This window comes from Camellia sinensis, chromosome 7 (genome assembly GCF_055761805.1).
Source record: "Camellia sinensis isolate YWXY chromosome 7, ASM5576180v1, whole genome shotgun sequence".
Lineage (NCBI taxonomy): Eukaryota > Viridiplantae > Streptophyta > Magnoliopsida > Ericales > Theaceae > Camellia > Camellia sinensis.
In genome coordinates, this window is record NC_138967.1 from 177,428,759 (window position 1) to 177,445,597 (window position 16,839).

A 16,839-nucleotide genomic window follows, 5' to 3' on the forward strand; every position below is an offset into this window, starting at 1 on the left:
TGCTGAATATGTGCATCATGACCAAAAGCTTGACAATGGCCTTCTAGGCCTAGCCCCAACTCGGAGGCACTCAAAACAACTTGGTAGGCTTCAAAACAGTAGCTTGGCTAAAGATCCCTTCTAAGCTTGTCCTCCAGGACGCTCACCTATACATATACATATACATAAAATAAAATAAAATTAAAAAATGAGCTATATCCTAGTGAATAACATTAAAGTAAAAGGGTTAGTAATAATGTTCGCTTAAACATTAAAAGCAATTCACATGTGCATTAAGGAAAAGCATAGCAGTCATAAGGATCCACTTGTATTTATAGTGGTCTTTCAACCCATAATATATACGGACAATCACATACCTTGATGTCTTGTACACATTTGGCCCTGGTATTATTACCCCCTAGGCGAGGGCCACGTGCATATAGGCCTCGATATTGTTACCCCCGGACAAGGGCCACGTAAATATAAATCACGGTATTATTACCCCCGAGTAAGGGCCACGTGAACGTAGACCGTGGTATTGTTACCCCTAGGTATGGGCCACATGAACATAACCACAGTATTATTACCCCCAGGTATGGGCTACGTGAGTATATTGTATGAAATGGAATACCCATTTATTCAGTAAATCACGTCACTATAGAAACAATTCTTAACAATAACAATTACAGTCAGATACACAAAAATCATATCACTATAAAAACAATTCTTAACAATAATAATAACAGTCAGGAAGAATAACTGAAACATATCTTTACAACATTGTTACTCACAGTTCGTTCTATGGGGCACGTGGCTAGGGTGCAACGTCTGACCTATATAAACATAGACAAGCACAATGGTTTAATATACAGTCTCACTGGTTCAACTACTCGTTACTAATCTTTTCGTTTCGTTCCTTAATTTCCTTCATGTTTATAAGATGCGAATGCACATGGAAACCACATGAAAACCACGCAAACGGAGGCCCAACAGTTCGAGACATAGCTAGAAAAATAGGTTGGATTTGCCCTATTGGCCGCACGAGCGGTGGTGAAACAGTAGGCATTTTTGGGTAAATGAAGGTTGGCCGCTCGAGCGGTCTAGATCTATTTGCAGCTCAAAAATCTGCTCTTGAATGGAATCTCATTCTTTCCAATATCATATTTCATTTCCATGTATTTCAAGGCCAAAAACTCATAAAAACATGTTGAATGCAACATATCTAGTTTAAACAAAATCATAACTTCAAAATGGAGCTTAAATTTTATACAAAGCATTAAAACCCTTGAGTTGAAATACAAAACCATCATTTATGCAAATTGAGCTCCCATCCTTGAAATTCATGGGGTTTATTCTTCAAATCTCAAGAAGCATGCAAGAAAACAAATTTATGAACATGATTTCCATGAATCTCTACCATACATGAGGATACAACATGTTCTTAAGAATATATGGCAAAATATATCCAAAACTCACACATAAATCATAAATTCAACTCTATAACACTTAATCTTCAAGAATTAGGAGTTAGATTCTTACCTAGGGCCTTTATAGGTACTTAATCTTGCATAATTTTGCAAAATCTTGTTAAATACAAGCTTGATCTTGAGCTTCTCCTTCAAGTTCCACACCTTCCTCTTGGTTTCCCCTCTTTCTTTAGACCTCTCTCTCTTTATCCAGATTTACTCTAAGCAATGTATATATATATATACTATCTAATATTTAATTAACTCCAATTTAATTCATTCTGAATCAAATTTTTATAAAACTTCATATTAGGTCTTAAAAATCACACTGATTACAAATATGTATTCCGTTCTGGTTTCTGAAGCCTCTAAGGTCTTTAATTTCAGTGTAAAGTCGCAATGAAACCATCAAAACTCACCTTAACGAATCAGCCGAAATCAATTTTCAATTAAACTTCTCAAATGGCTATAAAAATTTCCATTAGCATAACCATGTACTCAATTTCAGTTTCTCAACCCATTAAGGTCATCAATTTCAGTTCCAAAGTCGTAGCCCCAACAAATATTTCTCCAATTTCGATAGATATTCTCAATTTAATTCATATTAACGCATAATTAAGAAAAATAATTGTAACACGCATTTTGGGGCCGTTACAAGAATAAAGGCTAAAAACACACCAAAAATGAAGTAAAATAAGTTAAGTACTATCTGAGTGTGTGTTTCAGTATGTGTATCTATTCTATGTTTGTGTAGGTCACGCGTCGTGAGCTGTTGATCCATTTATTCTGTTATCAAACTATCTGTGAGTAATAACTCTGCAAAACTAAGTTTAATATGAAATACTTTCTGAACATTATGATATGATATGGTATGTTTCTAAAAAGAATGGTACAAAATGTTATGTTGAAGTTACATGAATGATGGCCCAATTCTTTGAAATGTATTCGTGGTATCCTTAGCAAAAGCCCTCGCTCAGGGGACATAATACTGTGGCTTATGGTCATGAGGCCCTCGCCAGGAGGAAACAATACCGTGGCTTATGAATATGATATGATACCTGGTACCGAAGGTTCCATTGTGGAACTTGAAATAAATGACCAATGCGATTTGTTAACGCTAATAGATGTACCCGCATGATATGAATATAAATATGACTCTGTTTCTGATTCAAATACCAACATGTTTATGTTTCTGCATGATAAGAGCTTTGAAATCTGATTTCTGAATCTGTTATGGACATCATTCATTAAAATCTTTACTCTGTTATTATTCACTAGGCTCCAGCTCACCGTATTATTTATGTATATAGGTGATTAGGCGCGTGACAAGGCCTAAATTGTTGCTTGGAGATCAGTTTTGTCCAGCCAACCACAGTGCCTCCCTAGTAGGTTTTCGGAATGCCACTGGTCTAGTTTTATGAATCAAATTATAGTTTGAGACTTTTGTTTATTTTAGACCAGTTCTTTTGTGGTATATATTTAATAACGCTATAAGATGGATATATATAAGACGACATATGTGGGTTTATGTATATAAGCTTTAAATTTGTGTCTCATGTATGTCTGCACAGCTCTATGGACTATGTATGTTTTACATATCTGCTTCCGCATCCGCAACCTCTTATTATGTGTTGATTTGTTCTGAGGCCTTGGGTAATCCCAAGATTACTGGCCGGTTACGATGCTAAACCTATAGGCACGGGTTTGCGTCATGACAACTACCACTGTTGTCGTCCACCTACTACCACCACCTGTTAGAAAATTTGGTTTTTATAAGCTTATTTTGGGCCAACTTTGACCCCAAATTTGAGTGTGGTCCACATGTCTTTTGAGGTGGGTCCAAAGAGGTGACGTGTTCCTTGCCGCATGGCAAATCACACGGTGCAAACGGTTCGTCAAAACTATTTATGAGTGAATAGAAAGTTGACGTCATTTTCGTGTTCATGGAATGGATTATTAAAGAAGTAAAATGTGGGTTTCCTTGAAATGGGTATCCCACATTGGAAACTTAAGAGAACTTATGTGTGTATATAAGTTCTAGATGGCAATACTTGGGTTGGGCCCCAAGGGGCCCCCCAAGTTTGTAGAAGGGAGGAGTTAAGGACAAATTGAATTTTGGCTCAAACCACCACATGTGCGTAAGCCGTCGCCGCTGTCCGGCCGAGCCGTACTGTGTCGGGCCAAGGGCGGGTGTGGGTTGTGGGTCGAATCGGTTCTAACATTAATTTTTTAGACGAAAATTTATTTGAATTTTTTCAAATTCTCACAAGAAATTATTTGAATTTCAAAATTAAATTAATTCAAATTTGAATTCAAATTTTTTGTCCAAAAATTGTGCCTCTTCCAAGTCCGAATTCCACAATAGATTAAACTGTCCAAACAGCTTTTTAACCTGTTTTGCATCGGAGAGATTCAGTTATTCCCAAGCTGATTTAAATCTGCCCAGGCAGATTTGAACAGATTCAAACTGGGTTCAAACAAATCTTGCTTCTATTCCAGTTTGAAATCATACCTGTTCAAGTTTGAAAACATACCTGTTTGGCCCTATAAATACAAAACATCTTCCAGCATTTTTCTTCATTCCGAAAATCTATTTTCTTCTCTTCCTTTGTGCTCTTTTGCATATATATTTTACATATTATTATAGGAAAATTTCTGAGAGTATAGAACACAGGTTTGGTTCGCCGTACAAATTGTTTGGAGTGCTACTACAATTTGTGAAGATCATTGTATTTTGGGAGATAGACACCTTTTATCCGTAAGCAATGTAACGGGGGTGAATCTGTCTTAAGAACAGAGTGTCACACACTCAACTTGATCTTTTAATTATTTATTCGGTTCGGTAAATAAATTCTGTAAGTAATTTATTTTATTTGTTTGATTTGGTTTCAACTTATTTATTTTACACAGAAGATTATTCTAACAATCTTAAGACAGATTCGAATTATTCTGTTTAAACAGAATTTTTTGTTTGTTTCCTTTTCTTCGTTTCTTCTTCTTACAGAAATTAATTTTCTGTGGTTTTACAAAATAATATTCTGGTTGGAAAAACAAATGGTAGTAATATACTGTTTGAAAAATAGTAGTAATATACTGTTTATTTTCTTTGACAACTAGTAGTAATATACTGGTAGTAATTAATAATTCAGAATATTTATTTGTAAAGTTGATCAGAAATTAATTTTGGTTTTCAGAAATTATTTCTTAGTTTTCATTAATTAAAATTCTGTTTCAGTATTTTATTTTTTGAAGTGCTGCAGGAATTTAATTTTTTGTGTAGAATTAATTTGTTTAAATAAAATTTTATTTTATTTTCAAATTAATTGAAATAAAAGTTACAATTCTTATTTCTTTTATTTTTACAGAATTTAATTCTGTGGTTTTGGATTAATTTTCTGTATAGTGTAAAATTCTAATTAAAATTTTATTTTATAACTTAGAATTCATGGCTACTGAAACTGATGCTCAAACTAGTATTGGTATGGTGGCTACAACTGCGCCAACTCCCTTGTAGACACCCCATTTTTTATCGCCCTTACGACTTGGACACCATTGCATGCATACCCGATGATGAGTTTTTATGCTCGCCAAGTGCTCGAAATCCTCAGCGGAATGCCACAACTTTGAGCCTTTCAAACCCTGTACATTTGTTGTCCTAGTTTTGGACCAAGCCTAGCTTTTCCAGCCTGCAGCCTCTGGTGGCCTGCCAGCCATCACTTTTTAGCTGCCGGCCACCAGTGTATTTTGCAGATATTTTATGCCAGCTGTGCCAACTGTTTACACAGATGCATGCATCTATCCCCACGTGTAGGGCTGGATCTCCTTGAGGGAATTTCATATTTTCTATATATAGGAGCCCGCTCTCTCATACTTTGAGGTTAGAAAATTTTGAGATAAAAAATTTTCATCTCTCTTTACCAAATCTCTACACTTTTGCCTATAAATCTTCAACCTTTGCCTATAGACCCTTAAACCAAATCTTCTCATCTTTGAGTTGAGATATTCTTGAGCTTGGTTTGAGCTCTTGAGGGTGTTATTTGCTTGGTTTTATTGCTTAAATTGCTTATTCTCTTCAAGAGGTATAAGACTTTACCTATTTACTTGCTTTCTCTACTTTTTTTCCTATTATTTTTCCATTGTTTTGGGCTGTCAAAACTCTGTGTTTTTTGGGCTGAAGCTTAGGTTTAAGGCCATTAAAGGTTAGGAGGTGGTTCACCCTTCTTTATACCTTGTTTTACAGGCCTTTACCCTTGTGTTTCCCACCCTTTTACTATCTTTTTTTGAGCTTTTAAACATTGATTTTCAGAGCTTTTTCAGTGGCCAAAATCATGTTTGAAGTCCAAATTTGGAGGGGTTAGCCTCCCCTCCTTGTGTCTTGCTTACTAGCCTAGTTGGTGCCATGTTTTAGCTTATTAATCTAGCTATTTTTCACTCAATTCCAGCATGTTTTAGGACTACTTTTAACCTGTTTTAGCACTATTTTGGACTGTTAGTTGCATTTGAGCTTTGTTTTGCATGCTTGTAGTGTAATCATCTTTATAAGCTTGGTGTTCTAGGCCTTAGACACCATCTTGTTTGAGTTGATAACATTTATTTATGTTTTTCTCACTCATTTTCAACACTAATAATCTCTGCAACCTCTCTCATTTCTTGGCTTTTTATTTTGCTTTGAAAGCGGTTCAAACTACTTGTTTGTTGAAATCATGAGATTGAGGTGTAATGCTTAATGGTTTAATCCCTTAGGGGGTTCATTACCAACGGTATGATGTCTCTTTCATGCCTAAAATAATTTTTGGTTTGAGCCCTTTTTCCATTAGAGGACTTAATCTCACCCTTTGGGACTCAATTGATTAAAGGATGGAAAGGTAACTAAAATGGAGTAACTAAAACTTGAAATCAAAAGAGAGCAAGATAATAATTTGGTTGTGTTCAATCGGACGTTAATTGAACACATGGAAACTTGAACCATTTCATACTCATTAGTGATGAAATGATTCATGGTTCTAAGGTCACCACTTCCCTTGATTCATGAAGGTTTGTGTCCTATTTTGCATTTATTAAACTTGCACACTTTGGTTCTTGAGCCATCATGCAATGAAATTGCTTGAGTTGATGGTTTGTGGACCAAGTTCACTACTCCTTTGATTTGTTTATGAAAAGGAGGGGTGAACTGTGCAAACAAACCCTTGAAAATACCCTATGCATGCTCTGTTTGTTCTCTGTTGTAGTAAGATGAACTGGGCAGCAGTGGCCGGCTGGCCACCTTTGATGGCCGGCCAGGCCTCATCACTGGTCGACCGACCACTGATGCAAAATTCAGCAGTGTATTCTTTAGGCAAAACAAAGTTATTCTGGAAAAGGCCAACAGTGTTAGCGTTCTATTGTGCAACAAAGGCTCTCTAGAAGCAAAACGTGGCTTTTCGAGTGGAAACTGAGCATGTGCATAAGCATTCCTCGCGTGCCCAGTACGTTTAAGTTTAAATATTTAGCTTGGATATTTGTTGTAATTAATTAGTTGTAACTAGTTAATTTTGTAAAGTGTTGCAACTAATTAGTTAGTTAACTAGTTATTCAATTTCGTTTTGTAATTAGTTAGTTAACTAGAATAATTAATTAACTAGAATAGTTAATTAATTCATTGTTGTAATAATTAGTTAAGTAGTTTAGTTAAATTCATTTGTTTTGTAATAATTAGCTTAGCTTAGCTTTAATTAGTTAGTTAATTAACTTAGTTTATTCAAACTCTCCTTCGTGAGAGCACAATGTTGTAATAATGTGTATGTCTTCCAACCCTACGTCTTTCTCTCTTTTATTTTACTAGCTTATGATGGTTAGTTTAGGGATATCATGTTTTGTTTAGCATACTTTATGCTTGCATCCATTTGTATTGCATGCACCGAGGCTCGGTTCATTATTCTAACTGCATTACTAGTTTAATACTTCTGTGAATACGTGCTTAGACCGCATGCTATTTAAATGATTCACATGTCATTTTAAGTAGCCGAGCCTATTTAGATTGCATATTGCATGTGTTGCATTAGTCATATTACATAGTTAGGAATCATGCATTTTTTTTAACTCTTTTATCTTTTTTGGCTTGGAGTACTAGGTGAGCCTTTACTCGCTTTAGCATATTGCAGGAGTGTGATGTTGCCATGTTTAGCATGCTTACCATAAGACTAAGTGCTTAAATACTACAAACTATTTGAATGACTGTGGATGAAGGCTAGTTGCTTGAATTGGAATAATTTGAGCAATGTTTATATGCGATCACTTTGTCAAGTGGTACATATTCGAAACAATTTTCAAAACAAACATGAATCAAGTGTTTCAATTCTTGCGATTTAGTCTATAATTGTGTGTGCGCATCACATAGTAATGCTAGCCTAATAAACAGAACAAAAGCACATAATGTATATAAAATTCATATCATGATTAGTAGAGACCGATCTTTAATCGGGCAAGCGGGGGTGCTCAATTCATTCATGACCTTCTCCTCTGATACCTAAGTTCCCGAGCCAAGACAATCTTGGTGATGACGGACACATGGCCTTTGGCACGCGTCATGGGTTTCCTAAATTTTTTAAAAATAAAATATTTAGGCGGCGACTCTATATCTTGCAAAGCAGTCCAATTTTGGCAATTTTGATTCAAAATCAATTTTTCAAAAGATTTGCCAGAGTTGGACTCTTTGGAGTTTATCAATTTCACATTGCACTTGTGAGATTAGATTCAGAACCGTAGGAGTCCAAACTGTAGGGCTTATTTTGAACTTCTTAAAAGGGGCGCAAAAAATTCGAGCTACATCCCTCTCCTGTTGTGACTGTGCCAGTCAATCATGGTGAAAAGCCAAAGAAGTTCTTAGGAACTGATTTTAAAAGATGGCAACAGAAAATGTTGTTTTATCTTACTACTCTCAACCTGGCACATTTTACCCGTGAGAATGCTCCTACTCTGAAAGAGAATAAAACTGACCGGCAAGTGGTTATTGCTGTCGATGCCTGGAAACATGTTGATTTCCTTTGCCGAAACTACATCTTGAACGGACTTAACAACACATTATACAACGTCTACAATCCTATCAAGACGGCAAAGGAACTTTGGGAGTCTTTGGAGAAAAAATACAAGACAGAAAATACTGGCTCGAAGAAATTCATAGTAGGCAAATTTCTAGACTTTGTGATGGTTGATTCTAAGATTGTGATCAGCCAAGTTCAAGATCTCCAACTCATTTTGCATGACATTCATGCAGAAGGCATGTGTCTCAATAAATCCTTCCAAATTGTTGCCTTAATTGAGAAATTACCACAAGGCTAGAAGGAATTCAAGAACTACCTCAAACACAAGCGCAAAGAAATGTTTTTAGAGGAATTGATTTTGTGTTTGAGGATTGAGGAGGAAAACCGCAAATCAGAGAAGCGGGCTGGTAAGCATCCAACGGAGTCTAAGGCAAATGTGGTGGAACATGCTCCAAAAGCAACAAAAAATGAAAGTTTTCTAGAGAAAGCTCCTCACAAGGCTCTAAAGGAGGGGAAACTAAGAAGTACAAGTTTAATGGAAAATGTTACATCTATGACAAAGAGGGACATCGGGCCAAAGATTGCCGTAGCAAATGCAAAGGCAAAGGAAGATTAAGCAAGAAGCCTGCTTAAGCCAATATGACCGAAGTGGACAAAATTTTTAATAGTATAGATGATATAAATCTTTCTGCAGTTGTTTTCGAGGCAAACTTTGTTGGAAATCCTAAAGAATGGTGGGTGGACACTGGTGCTACTCGCCATATCTATGCCGACAAAAAGATGTTCACATCTTATTCTATAGTTGACAACGGTAAATAACTTTTTATAGGCAACTCCTCGACTTCTAAAGTTGAAGGACAAAGAAAGATTATTCCGAAGATGAGATCTAGAAAGGAACTCACTCTCAATAATGTGCTACATGTACCAGACATTTGCAAGAACCTTATTTCCGGATCTTTGTTGAGTAAAAATGGGTTTAGGCTAGTTTTTGAAAGTGACAAGTTTGTACTTACCAAAAATGGGATGTATGTAGGAAAATGTTACATGTCTGATGGCCTTTTCAAAATGAATGTAATGATTGTTGTACCCTTTGTTATTAATAAAAATGCATATTCTTCTTACTTGCTTGAGTCTTCAAATTTATGGCATGGTAGGCTTGGATATGTTAATTATGGATCTTTGCTTAGATTAATTAATATGAAATGTTTACCTAAATTTGACATTGATTTAAATCATAAATATGAAATTTGTATAGAGGCAAAATTAACTAAAACTCCTTTGCATTCAATTGAACTAAGTACGGAGCCACTTGAATTAATTCATAGTGACATTTGTGATTTTAAATCAATTCAAACTAGAGGTAGGAAAAAATATTTTATCACTTTCATAGATGACTATACTAGATATAGTTATGTTTATTTAATTCGAACTAAGGATGAAACTTTGGAAATTTCATTCAATATAAGAATGAAGTTGAAAATCAACTTGGTAAGAAAATTATGAAACTTAGAAGTGATAAAGGTGATGAATATAAATTACCTTTTGGTGAATTTTATAAAGAACATAGAATAATTCATCAAACCATCGCTCCTTACCCACCTCAGCACAATGGCATTGTTGAAAAGAAAAATAGGATTTTAAAAGAAATGTTGAATGCCATATTAATAAGTTCTAGATTACTTCAGAACTTGTAGGGGGAAGCAATACTTTCTACTAATTATATCCTAAATAAAGTACCCCAAAAGAAAGTGGATCAGACACCTTATGAATTGTGGCATGGGAGAGTATCATCTTACAAATACTTAAAAGTGTGGGGGTGTTTGGCTAAAGTGGCTATTCCTAGTCCTAAAAACACTAAAATAGGTCCTAAAACTGTTGATTACATTTTCATTGGTTATGCCATGAATAACAGTGCATATTGATTTTTGATTCATAAGTCAAAACATTCCGAAATACATGTAAATACTATTATTGAATCACGGAATGCGTCTTTCTTTGAACATGTGTTTCCAAAGAAAACTGGACAAGAGACTAGTACTAATAAAAGATCTTTTGATGCTATTACTAGTTATGATCAAGAACAAGAGCAAGAGATAGATCAAAATGAGGAAGAGGAACCTAGGCGTAGCAAACGTGCTAGAACCTCAAAATCTTTCGGTCAAGATTTTCTAACATTTTTGTTAGAAAATGGGCCTTTAACTTTTAAAGAAGTTATGCCCAGTCTTAAGGCTCCTTTATAGAAAGAAGCTGTAAACAGCGAAGTTGAATCCATCCTGCAAAATCAATCTTGGAAATTGGTAGATTTGCCACCAGGTTGTAAACCTCTTGGGTACAAGTGGATTTTCAAAAGAAAAATGAAAGCGGATGGATCAATTGACAAATACAAGGCAAGACTTGTGATCAAAGGATATAGACAAAAAGAAGGTCTTGATTACTTTGACATATACTCACCAGTTACTAGAATAACATCCATTAGAATGCTAATTGCCATTGCATCTTTGTACAATCTAGAAATTTATCAAATGGATGTTAAAACCGCTTTCTTAAATGGTGAGTTAGATGAAAAAATTTACATGGAACAACCTGAAGGATTTTCTGTTCCAAGAAAAGAAAAGAAAGTATGTAAATTGGTTAAATCATTATAAAGTTTAAAACAAGAGCCAAAGCAATGGCACGAGAAATTTGACACGGCAATGATGTCAAATGGATTCAAAATTAATGAATGTGACAAATGTGTTTATATTAAAAACACAAACAACGGTTATGTTATAGTATGTCTATACGTAAATGATATATTCATCATAGGAAGTAATAATGACATGATTAAAACTACTAAGAAAATGTTGAATAAACATTTTGATAAGAAGGACATGGGGATTGTTGATGTAATTCTTGGTATAAAAATTACTAAAATATCAAAAGATTATGCTGTCACAATCACATTACATTGAGAAAATACTTCACAAATTTAGCGAAGATGATGATCAACTTGCTAGAACACCTGTGGATGTCAATTTGTTTCTTTCTATGAATGTACAGGAAAGTATTTCTCAATTGGAGTATGCCCAAATTATTAGAGGCTTAATGTACTTGATGAACTGCACTCGCCCAGAGATAACCTATGCAGTAAGTAAATTAAGTAGATATACGAGTAATCCAGGAGTAGAACACTGGAAAGCTATTATAAGGGTTCTTAGATACCTCTGATTTACTCGTAACATTGGGCTGAATTATACTAGATATCCTGCAGTACTTGAAGGATACTGTGATGCAAACTGGATATCAGATACTAGAGACTCAAAATCCATCTGTGGGTATGTCTTTACACTTGGTGAGGCGGCTGTATCTTGGAAATCTTCCAAACAGACTTGCATTGCTAGGTCTACTATGAAATCAGAGTTTATATCTTTAAATAAAGTTGCGGAAGAAGTAGAATGGCTTCGCCACTTCCTTGAAGATATTCTAATGTGGCCAAAACCAGTGCTTGCTATATGCATACATTGCGATAGTCAATCAGCAATAGGTAGAGCACAGAGTCATATGTATAACGGTAAGCCACGACACATTCATCATCGACATAACACCGTGAGACAACTACTCTCTAATGGAATTATTTCCATTGAATATGTGAAGTCTAAAGACAACATAGCGGATACACTAACCAAAAGGTTAGCAAGAGAGTTAGTTGAGAATTCATTGAAAGGAATGAGACTTAAGCCTATTAAATAAGAGCTACCACAACGGCGACCCAACCTCGTTGGCTGGAGATCCCAAGATCTAGGTTCAAAGGGACAACCAAGTTGTGTATGACTCATAAGGATCATTGGGGAGTCAAACTCTTACCCATTTCTATGATAAAATAGTGATGTTTGCAGCGCTTTAGGTTAAATAAATACTTTTAGTGATTCCTATATCTAAGAATACCTAGTGAAGTATGGAATGATACTCTTCATAAAAATTACCTATATGAGTGTGAACTTGGTCGGTTCTATGAGATTTGTGAAGGGCTATAATTCTCTAGAGTACTCATGAAAGACCAGGTTGTTCAAGGCCAAAATGAACACAATAGTGAGAACTAAACTGTGTCTAATAATATACTGTGTGAGTCTATGTCTTGATTTATACAAACGGCTGAACAATTCAAGACATCATGTTTACTGGTTAGCTAGTAAATCCGATAATGTCTCACAAGGAAAGGTTCAAAGCCAAAAGCTACCTATTCTTTGCAGAATATTTTCAATTTCTATACTCTTTGTAATTAGATCATGTTGTTGCATTTTCTCTCTATCAAATTCCATTCATGTGGGGGATTGTTAGAAAATTTGGTTTTTATAGGCTTATTTTGGGCCAACTTTGAGCCCAAATTTAAGTGGGGTTCACACGTCTATTGAGGTGAGTCCAAAGAGATGACGTGTTCCTTACTGCATGGCAAGTCACACGATACAAATGGTTCGTCAAAACCATTAATGAGTGAATGGAAAGTTGACATCGTGTCGGGTTCGTGGAATGGACTATTAAAGAAGTAAAATGTGGGTTTCCTTGATATAGATATCCCACATTGGAAACTAAAGAGAACTTATGTGTGTATATAAGTTCTAAGTGGCAACACTTGCGTTGGGCCCCAAAGGACACCCTAAGTTTGTAGAAAAGATGAGCTATAGACAAATTGAACCTTAGCTCAAACCACCACACGCACACGGAGGTCGCCGCTGCCGTTCGTCCGACTGGCTAGCTGGCCGAGCCGAGCCGGGCAGGGGGCGGGTGTCGGTTGTGGGTTAAGTCGGTTCTAACATTAATTTTTTGGGCAAAAATTTATTTGAATTTTTTAAAATTTTTGCGGGAAATTATTTGAATTTCAAAATTGAATTAATTTAAATTTTTTTCTCCAAAAATTGTGCCTCTTCCAAGTTTGAATTCCACAACAGATTAAACTGTCCAAACATTTTTTTAACCTGTTTTGCACTAGACAGATTCAGTTATTCCCAAACAGATTTAAATCTGCCCAGGCAAATTTGAACAGATTCAAACTGGGTTCAAACAAATCTTTCACCTGTTCTAGCTTGAAATCATACATATTCAGGTTTGAAAACATACCTGTTCGACCCTGTAAATACAAACCATCTTCCAGCATTTTTCTTCATTCCGAAAATCTATTTTTTTCTTTTCATTTGTGCTCTTTTGTATATATATTCTACATATTATTTTAGAAAAATTTCTGAGAGTATAGAATACACGTTTGGTTCGCCGTACAAATTGTTTAGAGTGCTACTACAATTTGTGAAGATCGTTGTATCTTGGAAGAAAGACGCCTTTTATTCGTAAGCACCGTAGCGAGGCGAATTTGTCTTAAGGACAGAGTGTCACACACTCGACTTGATCTTTTAATTATTAATTCGATTTGGTAAATAAATTTTGTAAGTAATTTATTTTATTTGTTTGATTTGGTTTCAATTTATTTATTTTACACAGAAGATTGTTTCAACACCACTATCACCGTTATCATCGTCTACCCACTACCTCTATTGTTGCATATCCACCACCATCACCACAAATCTACACTCTACCGTCGTCGATATACACTTTATCGCCACACACCCACTATATCACCACAACCTCTTTTGTTTCAGTGATAAATTTATTAGTCTTTTTTGTTCTTTATGTATGTCGTAGAGGATGGTGGATTCTTATAAGTGAGTAAGTGAATATGAGTAAGGATAGTGAATATTAATGAATAAATTTACAATAATAAATTTATTAATCAAGACTTATAGGCAAATAAGTCTGGTTAATAGAAGAGGCTCATAAATGTTTCGATTGAAATCAATTGGACAATTGTACTTACATGATTGTATTACATTTGTCTTCAAAAAAAATATTTAATAAATATGATTTTGTGAATAGATGTTTATTTTTGGAAAAATTAGTCTAGGGTCCCTCTCCCACTTTTCGTAATGGAAGAGATCCACGAAATTATTTTTTGATGTCTAAGGTCCTCACATCTATCACAGAGAAATTCAGCCCCCTTCATTTTGTCTACTCTCACTCGTCACCACGATCAAACACACACACACAGAGAGTTCACTACACATAGACATGTACATACATACATACATACATACATACAGAGAGAGAAACCCAGAGCTTTCTAGAGAGGGAAAATGAAAATGATCGGAAAAACAGTCCTTTCTCTCCTGAAACCATATGCCGTGGTGTGGGTTGAGCCCAACAACAAATGCTCCACCAGGGTCGTCGGCGCAGCAAGGGGACGAAGTCAGATCGGCGAAGCTCAGCCGTTGCCATGAATCGTCGTCGTCTCAGTTGCACCAAATCTGCACGAGATCTTCATCTACAACAAAATCTCCCGCAACTTTGCATTCGCCGCCTCCTCCAGCAGCTCCGGTTGCCATCATCGCTTCTCTCTCTCTCCTCTGTATTCCCCCCCTCTCTCTCTCTATATATATATATGTATAGATATCACTCATTCATTAGATTTGAGAGTCAGTGCTATAGTGTAATGGTAATCTCAAACACACACAGATTTGAGAGTGAGTGCTATGGAAGCAACCAGATTTCACAACTGAACTAGCTATATATACCCATACACATATATATGTATAGTTATATATATACACATCCAGAACGCATGCCTCTTTCCTCTCTTTCAATTCACTACCATAAAAACCCACACATATACATACATATATTTATGTAGATCTTTTATGTATGCTGGGAATCATCACAGTAGGTTTGGGGAATATAACAGTGGGCATTATGTCTACTGGTTAATGAAAAAGTCTTTCACTGTGGGCAGAAATTGAATAATGAAAATATTTATTTTGATAATGAAAGCATAAGAATGACCTCAATCTGTTCTAATGTCTATGAATTAATTATAAACTATTCCATATTAATAACCCATTTCAGTGGACGTCATGGTGTGTTATTTGTGTGCTACAGTGAGGTGGTTGAAGAATTTCTCTGGGTTGAAATGTCCAGAGAAATTTCAAAGACCAAAAACAGAATTAAAAAGGAACGTGATAAATATGCAGAGAGTTGGTTAATTGTAAATGTGACTGAGTTGGGTTTTTGGGATTGATGGATGAATGGATGATGCAAAGACATTCAATTATTCAAGCCATTGTTTAAGGTTGTTGTTGTTGTTGTTGTTGGTTTTTTTATTTATTTATTTATTTATTTATTTTTTTTTTTTTAGTGATGCAGAAAATTTCTTTGATTTTAAAGAATTTCTCTGGATTCTCTGGTGATGAGATTTTCTCTGTGAATATGTATCCAAGTCACTGAAGCCATCAAACTGCAGATAACAAAAATGAAGTAAACTCTTGTGTAGAATTTGAAATAAATTCAGGAAGTTACAAAGGCTGAAATCTGAACTTGAAGCTAAAATGATTAAATGACTTGCTATGTTTCCAGGTATGTTTTCATTGTTTCAAGGGGTTTACAAGTGAATTTCTCTGGTTGGTCATTTTGATTCAGAGCATTCTCATTCTGATTCACTAAATTGAATTTCACTGATTCAGTTGAAAATTCAAGAATTTCACTGAATTGAATTTAGTGAATCAGTGGGCTCCATCTTAATCAGTCAAATTTTACCAAAGAATAACACTGAATTGAATTTTCTTTGGTTTGGACCAGAGAATTTCTCTGGATTAAATTGAATATTCTCTGGGTCTGGACCAAAGAATTTCACTGGATTGAATTTTCTCTGAATTGAATTTTCTCTGAATCGAATTTTCTCTGATCGAATTTTCTCTGGATCGAATTTTCTCTGAATTGATGTTAAGGGACCTTAAACATTATAAAAATATTGAGTGTCCTTTATGCTATAAAATCATAATACCAGAGATCTTAAAAAAAAAACCCCTTTATTTTTTAAAAGATAAATATGATCCAATAATGTAGCTAAAGTTTTTTTATTTATTTAATTTTTTACACAATAATTTATTTAAAAAAATTTATAAAATAAATAATTTAAATCATAAAAATAAAAAAAAATATTCGTGATGAACCTACAAAGTGCCAACACCTCATGTTGGGAACCCTGTTGTCTCATCATTCACAATCATACAATTTATATATTTATAACTAAATAAATATGTCATACGTGGGATGGGACAGACTTGTGTTTTGGAATAGAGGAAAAGGACATAGAAATTGGAAATGGATACTTTTATCCAAGTAAATATCTCATTCGGTGAGTCAGCTGATGCTGAAATTTGGAAATTTGGAGGAAATTTCGAACACGGGGCATATGAATTTGGGACTCCTAAAAGTGGACACCCTTTTGTCAAGTTTATTGCCTACTTTATATCTTTTTTATCATTTGATTAAAACTTTACATCATATCACATATATAT